Source organism: Phyllostomus hastatus, unplaced genomic scaffold, assembly GCF_019186645.2.
Source record: "Phyllostomus hastatus isolate PE091 unplaced genomic scaffold, TTU_PhHast_1.1 phas_scaffold_93, whole genome shotgun sequence".
NCBI lineage: Eukaryota > Metazoa > Chordata > Mammalia > Chiroptera > Phyllostomidae > Phyllostomus > Phyllostomus hastatus.
Genome location: NW_025334042.1, coordinates 19,460,123 through 19,479,057, shown reverse-complemented (window position 1 = coordinate 19,479,057; position 18,935 = coordinate 19,460,123). Strand labels below are relative to the sequence as shown.

The 18,935-nt window shown below is 43.5% G+C and overlaps 1 pseudogene; it reads right to left on the bottom strand.

The window, feature by feature from the left end:
- Positions 1-7,746: 7,746 nt before the first annotated feature.
- LOC123812604 lies at positions 7,747-9,059 on the bottom strand (annotated as a pseudogene).
- Between the last annotated feature and the right edge of the window lie 9,876 nt (positions 9,060-18,935).

The following is an 18,935-nucleotide window of genomic DNA, read 5'->3' as shown; positions in this document are numbered from 1 at the left end:
TCTTCTACCTTCATTTGGAATCTATATATGTCTATTCCATTTACCAAAAAGGAAAAAAATTTTAAAGATTTTATTTATTTTATTTTTTTAATTTTAATTGTGATTCAAGTACAGTTTTCTGCCTTTTATCCCCATCCCAGCCCCCCCACCCCCGCATTTATTTATTTTTAGACAGAGAGGCAGGGAGGGAGAAAGAGGAAAAGAAACATCAATGTGTGGTTGCCTCTCACATGCCCCCAGGTGGGGACCTGGTCCACAACTCAGGCATGTGCCCTGACTGGTAATCAAACCGGTGACCCTTTGGTTCACAGGCTGGCACTCAATCCACTGAGCCACACCAGCCAGGGCCAAAAGGAATTATTAGTCCAATATTGGGGGGAAAGCACAGAATTGTGATTATGCATTCTGTCACCGCTCCTGTTTTGGTGCCATTTTTTATTACTTTTTTCCTACCTATTGTCCAGTTGAATGTTTATATCACACAAATCTGCTCTCAATCTGTAATAAAGAATAATTACTATGTTCCAAATTCTTTCCAAAAATCAAAACCTTGCTCTATTAATGTCCAATTATGGTCACCAGACCAATCTTTCAGTGATATCTAGGTCCTTTTTGACCCTTGCCTTAGTAATTTGTCATCCATCTAGTCTGAGAGACAACATACAAAATATGACATCATTTTACATAAAACTTTTTTTAAGAACTTTTTTAAAAAAAGATTTTGTTTATTTTTATTTTGGAGAAAGGGAGGGAGAAAGAGACGGAGAGAAACATCAATGTGTGGTTGCCTCTCTCATGCCCCCAACTAGGGACCTGGCCCACAACCCAGGCATGTGCCTTGACTGGGAATCGAACCAACAACTCTTTGGTTCACAGGCTGGCACTCAATCCACTGAGCCACACCAGCCAGGGCTACGTAAAACTTCTTATTGCATCTATATAGGAGTGATGTTGGGTTAATTATTTTAGAAGGACCCTTAATAATTTTCTTTCAGGTCTCAGCAACCAAAATTTGGTGAGGAAGGGGTTATTATACTTAATTTCCTATACATTGTATACCTCATTTTTCTTTTTAATTGCTGCCTTGCACCAGTGTGTGGAGTACAAATGTCCTCAGCCTGGGCCAGTGTCCAACCAACTGAGCCACACTAGCCAGGGCCACACTGCATTTCTTAGTAAAAACTGAGTTTTCCATTTCAGTCAAAGATTCATTACCGTGGATCATCATGCATCCATTTTTCCTTTCCTGCCTCCCCCTACTACAATCCTCTTTGCCTGCTCTTATAGTGATGGATGTCTTGGTCTTCAGTAGTTTCAGTTTTGTAAAAATGCTACAATTAAGGTTAATTAATATGCAATTAATGTTTGTGATTAATAATTATGCTATGTCAGCATACCTATAGGATAAATTCCTAGAAATAGTATGCTGGCCTACCACATTAACAAATATTTTTTGTTTGGTTTGGTTTGTTTTTTTTTTAATTGAAACTTTTTAAAAGATTTTTATCTATTTATTTTTAGAGGGGAAGGGAAGGAGAAAGAAAGGGAGAGAAACATCAGTGTGCGGTTGCCTCTCATGTGGCCCCTCACTGGGGACCTGGTCTGCAACTGATGCATGTGCCCTGACTGGGAATCGAACCAGCAACCCTTTGGTTTGCAGGCCCACGCTCAATCTACTGAACTACACCATCCAGGGTCATATTAATAAATATTTATGAAGTACCTATTTTGTGCCAAGCCCTGTGCTAGTCAAGTGTGCATGTGGTCACCAAAATGGGTATTGTCCCTACCTCATAGAGCTCACAGTCTAGTGCAAAAGTATGTGCATTTTAATTGTCCTCCAACAAATACTTACTGAGGACCTACTATGTACCAGCCACTCTTATAGGCACTAGAGATACATCAGTGAACAAAGCAGACAAAATCCCTCTCCACATGAAGCTTATATTCTGGTGACAAGAGACAAAAAATAAACAATAAGAGTAATGCAGCATGCTAGCTGGTGATGAGTGTTATAGCCCTGGACAGAGCAGGCAAAGAGGATTGTAGTAGGGGGAGGCAGGAAAGGAAAAATGGATGCATGATGATCCACGGTAATGAATCTTTGACTGAAATGGAAAACTCAGTTTTTACTAAGAAATGCAGTGTGGCCCTGGCTAGTGTGGCTCAGTTGGTTGGACACTGGCCCATAGACCAAGAAGTGGCTGGAGGATTCGATTCCCAGCAGGGCATGTGCGTGGGCTACGGGTTCAGTCCCTGGTCTGGGTGACAAGAGGCAACCCATCGGTGTTTCTCTCTCACACTGATGTTTGTCTCCCTCTTTCTCTTTCCCTTCTCTTCCCTTTAGAATCAATGGCCATGTCCTTGAGTGAGGATTAAAAAAATATATATGTATATGTTTAAAAAAATGCAATGTGTTTACTTTACAATCTCAAACAATATGAGGATCCTTTGGGGAGAAACTCTAAAGACTGACTGAGGCCCCGAGAACAACGCCAGGACAGGAAGAACCTGTGGGTGGTGGAGCAGCCCCTCCGAGGAACCGGGTGGGAATCTTCATCATTGTAGAGCCCTGAGAGGAGATGGGCCAGGAAGGCCTGCAAAGTGAACAGAGCAAGAGCTGCCCTTCGTGAGTGAGGTCTGAGCTCAAGTAACATAAGAGGTTATTTGGGAGCTTCTGTGGGTAGGCACCCCTGTGGCCTCAGGGTACCTGGATTGTACTACCTGGAGGAAAACATTCCACCTGAAAGCAAGGTGCCCTGGCGACATGTCGCTCACCTCTCTGAAAAACATAACATTCACCTGCCTCACTTGCTTCTGTTCTCTCTCCAGCCCCTGCTTTCTCCACCCCACCCCCCAATCTTTATAAGAATCTAGAGGAGATGAGTCTTTGGAAAGATGATTGAGCTTTACTTTCTGAGATTTGTTTTAAAACACATTCAGCGTAGTTTTCCTGCCTTGTCCACCCCTCTGTTTTCCAAATGTGTTAAGTATAATATGGAATGTGTTTGCTCTGACGCACCTGTGCCCCAGAGGTCTGGTGAGCACCCCCAAAGGGTTGCACCGGCCTGGCCAGCCATCACTGTAATTTAGTCAGGAGGAATCCAGCCTTCCCTGGAGCTCTAAAAAGGAGAAACTGTTGATGGCTCAGCCGCCAGATGTGGCACAGGGAGCAGATAGGCCAGAGAATAGACTGACCTCAGCAAAAGTGACGGCGTGGGGACCTGCCTAAGGGTGAAGCAGAAAGTCCCTGGCAGAGCCTGAATGGGCCTTGCAGCTGAGTCAGGCTAATTGGAGTAACCCGAGACAACCTGCAAGCACCTGACATGACTATCCCTCCATCAGACAAGGTCCCACAGTTCCCAGGGCGCTTATGTATTTGATCCTCATTACAATCCTGCAAGGTATGCAGGGTGATGGGTATTACTGGTTCTGGCTCAGAGGTAGGCACTGAGATTCAAAGAAATCATGTGACTCGTCTGAAGCCACTGTGCTAGAAGCTTAAAGCAGGAAACCACATCCCCACATTCCCAGTCCCAAGCTCTGTCCTCCATGTATTATAACTTAACCCAGGGGTTCTCAGCCCTGGATGCAATTGAAGTCATCAGAGGAGTTTTACAAATAATACCAAGGCCCATGTCCCATCTCCAAAGATTCTGATTCAATTGTTTTGGAGGGGAAGCTTAGGCGCCCAGGAAATCTTAAAAGGGCTGCTACTTAGTATCAACAGGCAGGCAAGGTTGAGAGTCAGATCCAAGCTGTACCTCCTGATGTGGCCATGGTCATGCCTGTTTGAAACAGCGCACTGCTGGAAAAGCCTGGCGCCTTTGGGGCAATCCTCCTCTCCTTGCGGGAAGATGACTGCGCGAGCGGTGGCCCATTTAGTTTTCCAAGGGCTAAAGGGAAAAATGAGTGATTCCAAGGTTATACTATGGAATTATCTGTCCCATCTCACCCACCCCCTGTCCAGGTGCAATCCAGAGCAGATATTAAATTAATAAATGGTACTGGAAGGGGCAGAATGGCAGGTATCATACACTGACATTTTTTAAAAGAAGACAAAAACAACGACAAAATATATGTGTTATATACATACACACATATATATCCAGGTATATATTCATACATATATGTTCTTATATATGTGTAAAGATCTCTGGCAAGATACACAAGAAATTGGAAATGATGATTGCCTCTAAAGAGGAAACTGGTGCAGGGGAAATTAAGGTGGGAGGGAGACTGACTTTCCCTTGCACATCCTTTGTACTTTTGAATCATACACTACTAATTCAAATACAAAATATTTTTATTGTATTTTTTCCATTACCATTTATCCCCCCCCACCCGCCATTTTGTTGTTGTCAACTTTTAGAATGGTAAAGGAACCTGCAGCCCCAGGGAAGGAAATATTGCACCCTTCTGTGTTTCTGTCCCACCCCATTCATTCAATGAGTCATTCAACAAATATTGGTTGAGCACCTACTGTGTGCCAAGAACTGTTCTAGCAACTGGGAATACAGAGTAAACAAAACAGATATTCCTTGCTCCTGTGGAGCTTACATTCTTGCAGAGGGAGAGACAGTAAATGATCAATGTAATGAGTAAATTATATAACATATCTAAAGAGGTATGATGGTAAAAATAGAGCAAGGTATGAGAAATCAGGAGTTGGAGAATGTTCTAGTTTCCTGTTATCGCTGTAACAAATAACCATTAGCTCAGTGGCTTACAACACCCATTTGCTATCTTACGGTTCAGGAGGTCAGAAGTCCTAAACTCAGTGCACAGGCAGGAAGGGCTGTGTGCCTTCCAAAAGCTCTATGGGAGAATCAATTTCCCCTGCTTTTTCCAATTTCAAAGGGCCCTCTGCATTCCCTGACTCCAGCCAAACCTGTTATCTTCAAAGTCAACTGCATAATCTTTTCAAATTTCTCTCTCTGACTTCCATTTGCCGGCGGTCACATTTCCTTCTGTGACTCAGGCCCCTGTTTTCCCCCTACAAGAAGGTCCTTGGGTGACATCAGTTCCGCACAGATGACTCATCATGACCTCCCCATCTCAAGACCTTTACCTCAATCATGACTGCAAGGCCCCTTTGCCATGTAAGGTAGCATTCAAGGTTCTGGGGATTAGGCTGTGGACTTTTTCAAAAGAGGAGTAATTATTTTGCCTACCATAAGAGGGGAGAGGCAGGTTACAATTTTAAGTTGGGCAGTCTGGAGAGAGGGTGGCATTTGAGTCAAAACTGAAGGAGATGATGACATTACTATATTTTCCCATGTATAATGCACACTTTTTTACCCAATTTTTTTAGGGAACAATAAGGATGCGCATTATATATGGGTAGTACTAATGCCATATCTATACAAATGTTTTTAATTATTTTATTTATGCTTGTGCATTAAAAGTGTAAGTCTAGAAAGCAATAACGATATCTGTATGCAAAATAATACCATGAAATATGATAATCAGTTTTATATAAAAATTAAAAATTGAATTAAAAATTAAAACAAATTATTTTTTTCCTGATAGTTTGGGCCAAAAATGTGGGTGTGCATTGAACACAGCAAAATACAGTAAATAAATAGCAAAGCAAGAATCCAAACCCAGGCAGTCTGGCTGCAAAGTCTAAACGTAGGGAATGGGATGAATTGTCACTCAGTTCCATTCCAGATTTGTGCCTTCTGCTTCAGGGGTGGTAAAGCTAAAAAGCACTCTTCTGAGACACCCTTGCAGCTAGGATGTGAATTATGTTCCACTAATTAGATGTAATTCAATCATATTTGGAAGGTGGAGGTAAGACAAAGACCCCCTCCTGCTGCTGTGGTTGCTCCTGCTGGCAAGCGTGGTCATGGGGCTGTCAGGTTTTTCTGGAGCAATGTCCAGTGTCCAGTCATTGGTTTTGTGAGTACTGAGAGGCAGCTGTACCAGGGGAAGTAGTGGCTTCCTGATCTATAGGTCACAACTGCCTGAGTATGTCCATGGGGTCCGTGGCTGCCCCATGCTAGAGTGGGTTGTGTTTCCTGCAACTAGAGTCAAGTATGAGACCTTCAGGGAGGAGATCCGGGAGCAGTTATGTCACTTGGCTGGGTGTGAAGGCAGTGAAATCCCAGTTACCACATGTAATGGCAAAACTGGTAATTTAATTTACTACCTGGGGCTACCCGAAGGGCAAGGCTTTGGCAGACTACATAGTTGTTGCAATAGACCATAATGGTGAGGAAAAGGAAATTGAAGGCTATGGTGTGGTCTGGCTGCCTTGACTGCACTGGTTAGCTCAAAGAAAAGAAATGGAAAGCTCAGAGTTTTAAATTCTTGGCTCAAGAGGACCAGACTGCCTCTAAGACTTCCCAAATGAATCTCTCAAGTCCTGCAGTCACACAGCTGATGTAGTGGAGACCTGAAATGCAGGTTGTTAACTACATCACAAGCAGGTCTTACATGAAAGCCAAGGCACTGAGGAGGATCCTAAGAATGGACAAAGGGGCTTTGGGATGTACTCGTATTTCAGGATGCTAACTACACAGACTCACTAAACCTCACTGGCTGGCAAAGGCACCCTCTGCTTCTCTGTCTAACGAGGCTGGTCCTGTCTCACATGAAGACTATAAGGGCCTCACCTAAGGTAGTTAGCGTGCAGTGGATGCCTCAGCTGTATTTAGGGGACAAATACAAAATCTGGTTCTACAGGAGAAGACACACAAACCAAAAGATTTTGCTAGTTGATATAGCACAAACTGGAGGAATGTGTATGAGGTTGGATCCTAAGGGTGCTAAACCAGAGAGGAAGAAATACAGTTTTAGATTGGGCTGAATTTATTGATTTGGGTTTATTTACATGGGTTCAGAGATTCCAAACTCAGTGTGCTGACTCCAGCAACTTGGACTGGCTTTATCTCTTTCTTCCATTGACTGGCTAAAACCTGGACTCAGTAGTGATACACAACAAATGAAGCTGAGTTACCAGAAATCTGACTGCATTATTCAGAGGAAGGAATCCAAAGAATTAGGGAGAGGAAAATGTTAGAGCAGATTTATCACGTACAGTCCACTCACCTGCCCCTAAATAACTTGTCCCAGAGGCCCTGGAGGATGTTCCCTTCACTGAGACACTGATAAATACACTGGTAAGAGAGGTATTTTTGGTTTTGGTTTTGTTTGCATGGTGTAAAAGATCATTTTAGTAGAACCTATTCATTTCTCCTCACTCAAAATTGCAAAGAGAAAGCAACATAAAATATGAGGCTAGTGAAGCTGATCTTCAAGAATTTCTGTCTTCACACAAATTTTTTCTGGTATAACAACACTTCCAAGCCTAGAGCTAGTCAAAGATGAATCATGCAAATAAGAAACAATTTTATTTCAAACAGGTTAGGTGGTATGTGTGCTGCAGCAAAAGCTGGTTATAGCAAAAAGTTTCATTTCAAACCTGCATTGACGTATAAAGTAGACATTATTTGTGAATGATTGATTTCTGGTAGATTCAATCCAACATTACACCAATTTTTACATTTACTATAGATCCGATTTAGATCCTATTATAGACCCTAACTAGAGGTTAAATGTTCATCACCAGAAAATGAGAATAACAGCTACTACTAAGATAATGAGATGTGAAATCCATTCCCCAGCATTGCTTTGAAAATATTCCTCTAGGCTATTAAGAGAAAATCTGACTTTACCCAAATGTATTATTTAACTGAAATTCTTCATTCATTATCTACTGTTGACTTATCACTTCTTTTCTTATACTTTACCCCAAACAGTTAAACACCAGTGCTGCTCAACTCTTTGACTAAGGGCATTTTTTCTCCCAATTCTGTGCACATGTGATTAACCAAAATGATTTTGCCCAAATTGGCTTTGACTGCACTGACTCTTCCTCTGGTCAACATGGTCCTGTGTCCACCCTGAACACTTCATTCTCAGACAAGTTTTGTACCCTTTCTGCTTTCTTGTCTTCTTGGGTACGTATACCTAGAAGCCATCTAAGTAGGAAGCAGGAACTTTCCAATTCTGTGAAGATCTCAGGTAAAGCTCCAGCTGCACCAAGAACCTATCCCTCCATTCCATCAGCCCAGCACAAAGTGGGCTCAGTTTCTGTTCCTACTCCAATACGGCCTCCTGGCGCGGCACACTGAAGGTCATCATGTTCCACAAAGAGTGATACCATTTTGGAAAAGATCAGTTTACATATGCGTTTTCCTTCACTATCTTTGGAAACAATACCAGGTCTAACTGCCATCTCCTGGCCTACCTTTAACACACCTTTCAGAGTACTACCACCAGCCACACTCACAGCCAGGTTTGCTGACTTGAAAGGATTTAATAACAATAAGTCAGGGTTCTGAAGTAAAGTCTCTTGTGGGTACTAGACTTTTCTTTACTGTGTGCTCACAGACAACTGCAATATTGTATTTCAGCTGAGCAGAAATTGGAATAATAGGAGCTCCTTCTGCTACTGTACCTTGTATAAATGCAAGAATCTGCTCATACTGTCCTTTATTTGAGCTTTCTTTTTTCTTTTCTTTCTTTAAAATTTTTTATTTATGTATTTTTAGAAAGAGGGGAAAGGAGAGGAAAAGAAACATTGATGTGTGAGAGAAACACTGATCAGTTGCCTCTTGAAGGACCTCAAGCCCCCAACCAGACACCTGGCCTGCAACCAGGAATCGAACCAACGATCTTTCACTTTGTGGACAGTGCCCAACCAACTGAGCCACACCAGTAGGGCCAGCTTGGCTTTCTTATACTAAACCCATTTCATTTTGTAGAATCAAAAGATGCTTCAGTTTCATGATCTCTATAGCAGCCAGGTGTTCAGAAGTCTGAGGCTGAGGACAAGACTCATTGTCAGCTGTCAACAGAAGAGCTGCATCCATCAGTGCTGCACCATTCAGCATAGTAGCCATCAAAATACCATGGCCAGGACAATCAACAAAGGAAACCTGTCTGAATAATTTGAAGTTCCCTTTGGTCCCTGGAATGTCCATAGGAAACTCATCGGGAATACTACTTCCACAGGATCATTCTGGCTGAGGATAGCCTGGGTCATCAAGTTTATAAAAAAAAAATTTGAAGAGTTTATTTATTTACTTTTAGAGAGAGGGGAAGGGAGGGAGAAAGACAGAGAGAGAAACACCGATGCATGAGGATGTATGAAATATACATTGATCAGCTCACCCCCGGGTGAGGACCTGGTCCACAATCCAGGCATGTGCCCTGACCAGGAATTGAACCAGCAATCTTTTGGTTCAGGGGCCAGCACTCAATCCACTGAGCCACACCAGCCAGGGCAACAACTTTATTCTTAGTAGCTAAAAACTAGAAACAATCCAGGTGTCCTTCAACAGGTGAACACTTACATTGGGGTACACGCATGCAGTAGAATATTACTCAGCAATAAAATGGAATGAACTGTTGATACATGTAACAGCCTGGATGAATCTCCAGGAGATTATGCTAAGTGAGAAAAGACAATCCCAAAAGATTACATACTGTATGATTTCATTTATTTATATAACATTCTATTTTATTTCTTTTTTAAATTATATTTTATTGATTATGCTATTACAGTTGTCCCAATTTTCCCACTTCCCCCCCTTCACCAGCACCCCTCACTCCCTCAGGCAATTCCCCCACAATTGTTCATGTCCATGGGTCATGTGTATAAATTCTTTGGCTACTCCATTTCCTATATTGTCTTTACATCCCCATTGCTATTCTGCAACTACCTATTTGTACCTCTTAATTGCCTCGCCTCTTCACCCATTCTCCCCCTCCCCTCTCCCATCTGGAAAACTTCTGGTAACTACTTTTCTCTTGCTTTTAAGAGTCTCTCTTTATCTTTCACATTGGACCTTTTAATATTAATGTGTCTTGAAGTGGGCCTCTTTGCATTCATCATAATTGGGATTCTCTGTACTTCCTGGACTTGCATGTCTATTTCCTTCACCAAATTAGAGAAGTTTTATTTCATTATTTTTTCAAATAGATTTCCAATTGCTTGCTCTTTCTCTTCTCCTTCTGGCAATCCTGTGAGGCAAATTTTGGGCCTCTTAAAGTAGTTCCAGAGAGTGTTTATATTATCCTCATTTTTTTGGATTCTTTTTTCTTCTTTACTGACTAAAATACCAATGAAACATTAATCTTGTTTTCCATCGGTAGGAATTATAACTTCTTCTGAATTCAATAAAAAGTGTTAATTATGAATATGGCTTACTTAAAACTAGAAATATAAATGGTTCTGATCTAAAAAAATAAAAAATAAAATAAATAACAGTTCATCTGCGTAGTTGTTATTTGCTTCCTTATGTTCCAAATCATTGATTTCATTCTCAGCTTCATCCATCCCACTGGTGTTTCCTGTAATTTGTTCTCTATTCCAATTAGTGTATCCTTCATTTCTGACTGGGTCTTTTTTATGCTGCTGAGGTCCTCACTAACTTCTTTGAGCATCCTTATAAACAGTGTTTTGAACTCTGCAGCTGATACCTTGCTTATCTCCATTTCATTTAGCTCTTTTTCTGGAGTTTTGATCTGTTCTTTCATTTGGGCCCTGTTTCTGTCTCTCCTCATTTTGGCAGCTTCCCTGCGTTTGTTTTTATGTATTAGGTGGAGCTGCTTTGACTCCGTATCTTGGTAGTGTGGCCTAATGTAGTAGGTGTCTTATGGGGTCCAGTGGCACAGCCTCCGCTGTTACCCAAGCTAGGTGCTCCAGATGCCCATTTTGTGTGGGCTGAGTATACCCTCCTCTTGTCGTTGAGCCTTGGTTGCTGTTGACAGATCAATGGGAGGGACTTATGCAGGCCAGTCAGCTACAAGGACTGGCTGTGATCACTGACCATCAACCTCCACCCTCCATAGAAGACCAGCTGGGCAGGGGCAGGGTGGTCTGTAGCTGCCCACTGGGTGCACTGGTCTTGGGGTTCCCTGAGTGGTACAGGCCAAGGTCGGCCCCAACCTGTGTTTTCCCCGGGGCATCCTGCCTAAGCTGTTAAGCAATCTGAGATGACTGCTTCTTGTGCTGGGCTTGGAGGTGGCCAGGTGAAGCCAAGCTGTGACTGTAATCTGGCTGCTGCTAGGCTCACTGAAGCCAGCTGTTGCTTGTTTAATAAGATTTACCGGCCATTCTTAAGTAAAAGCAGCTTGAGTGGGCCCATAAGTTGGGTAGGGTAAAGCCTCTGTGGGTCTCCCAGGTGGCTCACACAGTATTTGTCAGGTTGATGGAGTCTCAGACATGGCACCAGACTACCAGCCCTGTGGAGGAAAGGCTCAGCAAAGGGACAGTGGCCTCTGCTCACCCCAATGCCAGCCACTTCAGCCTCTCCCTGTATACCACTAGTGCCCTTCAAGCTGCTACCCCAGTGCTGGAGGTCAGAGGGAGCGGGTATGAGTAGGTGAGTCCATGTGTGGGTTCCCAAAGCATTGCAGGTTCGATTCCCAGTCAGGGCACATGCCTGGGTTGCAGGCCATGGCCCCCCAGTAACTGCACATTGATGTTTAAAAAAAAATTACATTACCCAAGATTAAAGATATGGAGAGACTCTTAGAAGCAGCAAGAGAAAAGGAGACAGTTACCTACAAAGGAGTTCCCATATGACTATCAGCTGATTTCTCAAAAGAAATCTTGCAGGCAAGAAGGGGCTGGAAAGAAGTATTCAAAGCCATGAAAGGCAAAGACCTACATCCAAGATTACTCTACCCAGCAAAGTTATCATTTAGAATGGAAAGGCAGATAAAGTGCTTCCCAGATAAGGTAAAGCTAGAGGAGTTCATCATCACCAAGCCCTTATAATATGAAATGTTAAAGGGACTTATCTAAGAAAAATAAGATAAAAAAATATGAACACTAAAATGACAACAAACTCACAACTATCAACAACTGAGCCTAAAAAAAAAAAAAAACAAACTAAGCAAACAACTAGAACAGGGATAGAATAGCAGAAATGGAGATCACATGGAAGCTTATCAGCAGAGAGGTAGAGCGGGAAGATTGGGGGGAAAGATACAGGGATTAAGAGGCATAAATGGTAGGTAGAAAATAGACAGGGAGAGGCTAAGAATAGTATAGGAAGTGGAGAAGCCAAAGAACTTGTATGTATGACCCATGGACATGAACTAAGGGCAGGGGGTGGGGGGGATGCTGGTGGAAGGTGCAGAGCAGAGGGGATTAAAGGGGAGGGGAAAATGGGACAACTGTAACAGCATAATCAATAAAATGTACCTTTAAAAAAAACAAAGTCTACAATGTCCTCTTTAAAAGTTTCTTTTAAAAAAAGTTGGTATGTAAAATGTTTTGCATTTATTTTCTCCAAAGTAAAAAAAATTAAGTTTTTTTTTTTTAACATTTGACTCTTACCCTAAACATATATACATACACACACTCGAAATTTTTCCTCCTGAGCGTTATGTTAGGAAAGCGCTCCCCTTCTTATTTTAGGAGACTGAAAGGATGTTGCAGGTGTCCAGGGGAATCGCCCAGTTCCCCCAGGAGACTCTTGCAGCTAGTGGGGTGCCAGCGTAAGGGGGCGGTGGCCCTGCCCTGAGTACTGGCCCCAGCCTCCCCAGGGCCACTGGGCCAGTGTAGGCCCTGAGCCCTCAGGGCTGGGGACACCCAAGCGCCTTTCGCCCACTGACTCCACGGGGTGGGGGGCCTGCTCGGGGTCCGATGGCTGCCGCACCTTTTGGTGCGTTGTTAGAGCCGAGCGTGTGAAGCTGCCGCGGAGAGAAAGTGGAGAGTGGGCAGGAATTACTGTAGGCTTCCCCAAGCGTTTGGCTTGAGAAATGAGCCGAGACGGCGGACAGCGTGGAGCCAGGAGCAGCTTCCTCAGCTCCAGGGGGTTCTGTAAGGAGAATTTTGGGGATCCAGGGTTTCGCTTCCTACCGGCTGAGCTCTGGCTGAGCCGACAGAGCGCTGCACCCAGAGCTCCAGCATTTGGCACCTTCTCTTGGTTCCTCCCCCACCCCTCTGGTTCCCACTTTGGCTGTGGTTTTCTGGGGAGTCCCACCCCGACACAAAGCTTCTTTGTTCTTGCAGCTCCTTTTCGCCCCTTAGCCCCGCTAGGAGAAATGCGACCTTGGAGGCCTCCAACGACATGATCACGTTGGAGGAGGGTACAGCAGGTGCCAGGGCAGCGGGTTGACCAGGCGCCTGCTGCAGGAGATGGGGAGTGTCGACAGGCTCTAGACTCAGAAGTGGCCAAGGCCAGCGCCTCCGAGACGCAGATGTGGGGCTGGACTGCCCCTGCTCGAATCCCTGAGGAGACACTAGCCAAGTGACCGTGAGCGGGTTCTTTATCAGTGCCTTAGTTTCCTTGTTCCTAAAGTAGAGCTGAAAAGAATGCATGCTTCTTAAGGTTGTTGGAAGGATTAAATTAATTAACATATGCAAAGCTTTTAGGACACTTTCTAGTCAACAGTAAGTGATATATAAAGGTTAATATTGATAAAGGTCTCGAGAGTTGGAAAATTTTAGTTTAAGGTAAATGGTTAATAAGCCTAGTAGGTAATGTGTATGTTAAGGCTATTGTTTCAGGAACTGCAGGTGTGGCCCACCACTCCTGGGAGAGACAGCCAACCTCCTGGGGCACAGCTAACGACCACCACCTAGGCACAGCTGGAGACATCCGGTCCATTGTGTTCCAGGGAAAGACAGATACCGGCCCATCCAGAGGACAGCTAACTGCCTAGGGCAAGAATACTGCAGTTTTTTAAATCTAATTTTCCCAAAATTTCAACCCCCCTCACCGCACTTTGCTCTCTGTTATAAAAAGGCTGGCTTGGAAGGAAATATAAGGTGGTTATTGGGGTATGAACCCGCCATCTTCTCAGATCGCTGGCCATCTGAATATCTGAATAAAGCACCCATAAAGATTGAATCCCTGTCTCTCTGCTTATTGCGTTTGGTAGGTGACAGGCAGCATGAATGCCCGTCTTTTCCAGTTTCAATGTTATTATAAGTGTGTAAGCACCAGAATTCAGGTGGCCTCCTCCCAGGTTCCATAACTGTGCCCCTTTCCCCCTCCCTCTCTGGAAGCCCTGTCACTGTCTGGTTACGCTCACTGGTCCACAGGAACGAGAAGGCAGTCCCCTCAGCCAGCCCAGGTGCCTCTCCCCTGGGTGCAGGGAGGTAAGAAAAGAGATGTTCTGGCCTCACCTGGTCTGTCACACGCCAGAGTGAGACAAGCTGGGAAGCTCTAAAATCTGAATCCTTGTCCCAGCCCTGTCGCTACCTCTGTGACCCTGAGTCAGCCACCCTCTGGGCTTCATTTTTGCCATAGGTGAAATAAACGTATTCCTTTCTTGAGCACACATTTATAGATGGAAGACAATAACCTGGCATTCTCTAACTATCTTAAGGGTTGTGACGATCCCCTGAAAAAATACAGGTGGAAGTGAGTCATGAAGTTCCATGCAGTTCCAGGCATTCTATAATCCCAGAATTACAGGAAGCCTTCCAACTCACTCAGCCCCTGTCCTCCTCCCACCCACCACCCATGTCAGCTCCAGCAGATTAGGGACCTTCGTGTTTTGTATTCAGGTGTCACCCCAGCACCTAGTACAGTATATTTAATAGGTGGTCAATGAATGTGTGGAATGAATGAATGAATGGTTCAAATTTGGCCTCTCGGGATAGGAAACTTCTTTTTAGCTTTCCTGACATCTGGCCTCTGTGTGAAGACTTGAAGTGACTTTAACCTAATGCCAGTTGGACACTGTAGTTATTAGAACATTATTTCTCCTACTGAGCTCAAATCTGCCTCCTAACCTTCTAGCCCCCTAGAGTTACACAGAACTCCCTTCTCATAAGGTTTCATATGCGAGTGATAATTATTCTCCTAACCTGTGTAGAGGGAGCCCCAAGCATGGTGTAGGATTTTGCTCCTCTGCTGGCCTTGGCCCTATCCGCCAGGGGATCAGCTGGGGAAGAGTTTTCTACACAGGAGCACCTCAAGGAATTAGAATTACAGTGACCCTGGGGTCTTGGCAGTCTGCGTCTCCCAAAGGTCCTGGTCAGAAATGATGAAGTGGATCCTCCACTCTTTCTCCATTACAGGCAATATGGAGAGAATTTCTAGAACCTGGACAATGGAGCCACAGGAGACAAGGGTGTATCTGAATGGCCATATGGAGCACAGCCCTCCTACTCACCGTATGAGAAAATGGAAACATAAAATTGTGTCAAAGGCTTAAAGTGGAAATGAGGACAGATGCTCTCTTAAACAACAAATACTGAAGATGTATGCCATTTTATGGCCAAGTTTTCTTCTCATGATTTTTTACTTTTTATTTTTATTTTATATATATATATATATATTTAGAGAAGAAGAAGGGAAGAAGAAAGAGAGAGAGAAACATCAATGTGTGGTTGCCTTTAGCATGTCCCCTACTGGGGACCTGGCCTGCAACCCAGGCATGTGCCCTGACTGGGAATCCAACTGGCAACCCTTTGGTTCTTAGGCCTGCACTCAATCCATTAAGCCAGGGCTTCTTACGGTTTGTTTTTTTTTAAATAATAATGTAACAGTATTATACAGCAGTAGAAAAGAATAAAATATTTCTACACACATCAAATTGGATGCATCTCAGAAAATAGTATTGAGTGAAAAAATAAAATTGCTGAAGAATTCAGTGATTCCATTTATATAAACACAAAACATTCAAAATTAAACTACAGATTGAAAATATCAACTTATGTGACAAACTACAAGGAAAAGCAAAGGAATCATAGCCTCAAAAGTGATAAAAACGCAGTGTTTCTTATCCTGGGTGTTGGCTGCATGGTTGTCAATTTTACTGCAATTCATCACACCTTACACACATAGTATAATTATTGTTTTGTATTCATTCAGCTTCTGATAAAAACAATTTAAAATAAGTCCAGAACACACATGTGTAGATATACAGTAATTTTTTTCTTCTGTTAAAAATAATGCTGAGCCCTGGCTGGTGTGGCTCAGTGGATTGAGTGCCAGCCTGTGAACTAGAGGATCACATGCCTGGGTTGCAGGTCAGGTCCCTGGTTGGGGGTGTGCAAAAATCAACCACATGCTGATGTTTCTCTCCCTCTCTTTCTCCCTCCCTTCCCCTGTTCCTAAAAATAAATAAATAAAATACTTTAAAAACTAAGAAAAAAAATATTTAATGGTGAAATGACTGGTTCTGAAGCAGGAGGAATTTAAGGTAAAATTCTGGGGATCCTAAGGCATTCCAATGCCCTGGGCCTACAGCACACAGAGTTCCTCCCAGACCTCGCCCCAGGCGGCAGGGTCTAGTTGGCTGACCTTTCTCCATCACCCACCTGCTCAGCAACCTGAAGACATTCATTTATGTGGTTGAGCTTCCTCAAGGCCCTCCCCACACTTCCCTGTAATTGAGTTCTTCTTTGAGTCCACTGCTAGAGCTAATGATTTACACTCAAGGCCAGATAAAGGGGCTGGGAAGCCAAAGGTAGGAGGGATGCAGAGGCTTTGAAGCCATCTAGGGGTGGGGCGTGAATCTCAGCCCCTGTGGCCCATGACCTCCCCCCAGTTCGTTCCCTCTGCCAGATGTAGACTGTTCCTTTCCCTCTTTTTTTTCCAAAAGCCACTGCAGTCTTTTCCAGCAAGCCTTCCTCACCACATCACTCTTCTCTTCTCTACCCTCAGCAACCTGCCCCACCCCACTAATGTCTAAAGCAGGATTTTTCAGCAGAAAGCGTTGACTAACCAGCATATAAATATATTGTTAATAAAGTAAGTAGAATACAGTAAAATAAACTAGACCAGATAGCCTCCCATATGGTCAGGGTAAATATTACTGTTACACTGTTTCATTAGACTCTTGATAGAAATAGATAGATGTGTATGTGTGTGTATAACTGGATTGTAATCAATACATTTATATATATATATGTATAGTCCTGGCTGGTGTGGCTCAGTGGATTGAGTGCTGGCCTGCAAACCAAGGGGTTGCCAGTTTGATTCCCAGTCAGGGCACATGACAGGGTTGTGGGCCAGGTCCCCAGTGGGGGGGCGTGAGGGGCAACCACACATTGCTGTTTCTCTCCCTCTCTTTCTCCTTCCCTTCTACTCTCTCTAAAAATAAATAAAATCTCTTTAAAATATATATATATATATATATATTTATTTATTTATTTATATGTACCTAGGTTTTAATTAAAAAACTTTTTTAAATTTTTTAATATATTTTATTGATTATGTTATTACAGTTGTCCCATTTTCCCCCCTTCACTCTCCTCCACCCTGTACACCCTCTCCCACCCATATCCCCCCTTTAGTCATGTCCATGTGTCATAGTTATAAGTTCTTTAGCTTCTACATTTCCCATACTATTCTTATTCTCCCCCTATCTATTTTCAACCTACAATCTATGCTACTTATTCTCTGCACCTTTTCCGCCCTCTCTCCTCCTCCCACTCCCCTGTTGCTGACCCTCCATGTGATCTCCATTTCTGTGGTTCTGTTCCTGTTGTAGCTGTTTGCTTAGTTTCTGTTGGTTTTGCTTTAGGTGTGGTTGTTAATAATTGTGGGTTTGCTGTCCTTTTACTATACATGTTTTTTCTTTATCTTCTTTTCTTAGATAAGTCCCTTTAACATTTCATAAAATAAGGGCTTGGTGATGATGAACTCCTTAAACTTGACCTTATCTGAAAAGCACTTTATCTGCCCTTTCATTCTAAATGAGAGCTTTGCTGGATACAGCAATCTGGGATGTAGGTCCTTGTCTTTCATGACTTGGAATATTTCTTTCCAGCCCCTTCTTGCCTGTAAGGTCTCTTTTGAGAAATCAGCTGACAGTCTGATGAGAACTCCTTTGTAGGTTACTGTCCCCTTATCTCTTGCTGCTTCTAGGATTCTCTCCTTCATTTTTACCTTGGCTAATGTAATTATGATGTGCCTTAGTGTGTTTCTGCTTGGGTCCAATTTCTTTGGGGCTTTCTGAGCTTCCTGGATTTCCTGGAATTCTATTTCCTTTGCCAGAATGGGGAAGTTCTCCTTTATTTTTTGTTCAAATATGCGCTCAATCTGTTGCTTTTCCTCTTTCCCTTCTGGTACCCCTATAATTCAGATGTTGGAATGTTTAAAGATGTCCTGGAGGTTCCTAAGCTTCTCCTCGTTTTTTTTTAATTCTTATTTCTCCATTCTTTCCTAATTGGATGTTTTTTTCTTCCTTCTGGTCCACTCTATTGTTTTGAGTCCCAGTTTCCTTCCCTTCACTATTGGTTCTCCGTGCATCTTCCTTCATCTCTTTTATGGTAACCTGCATTTTTTTCATCTAATTTGCACCCAAAATCAACCAATTCTGTGAGCTTCCGGATCACCAGTGTTTTGAACTGTGCATCTGATAGATTGGCTATCTCTTAGTTGCTCAAAAGGATGAGTCCTGGGGGATTGAGCTGTTCTTCTGTTGGAGACATGTCTCTCTCTCTCTCTCCTTTTTTTTTTTGTTTTTTCCGATCTGGTCTCTCCTGTTCCGGTGAGGGATGGAGCCTTAGGTGTTCAACGGGGCTGGGCACCCCGGTCACTAGATTGTGACATTGTATGTGGGGGCGGGGGCAGGAGGGAACAATGGCGGTAGTTCCGCTCTCCTGGAGCATCAGTAACCCCCCTGGGATCCTGGGTTGCGCGCTCTGCCCTGGTCCACAATGCCGCCTCACTGGGTTGGCCAGCTGCCTCTTGCGTACTCAGGGTCCACCACTGCGCTGCAATCTTGCGCGTCCCGGGAGGCTTACGCACTCAGTTGCCTTACACACCCAGTTCTCCCTGTTCTCCGCGTGCTGCGACCCACGCCTGCTCCTCCTCTCTGCCCCTCCTACCGGTCTGGATGAACCGGTCTACTTCAACTTCTTGGATGTCCGACTTCCATTCAGATAAATTCTCTATCATTTCTGGGTGTTATTCTACCTCTAAATTGTTGTTGTTCTCATCTTA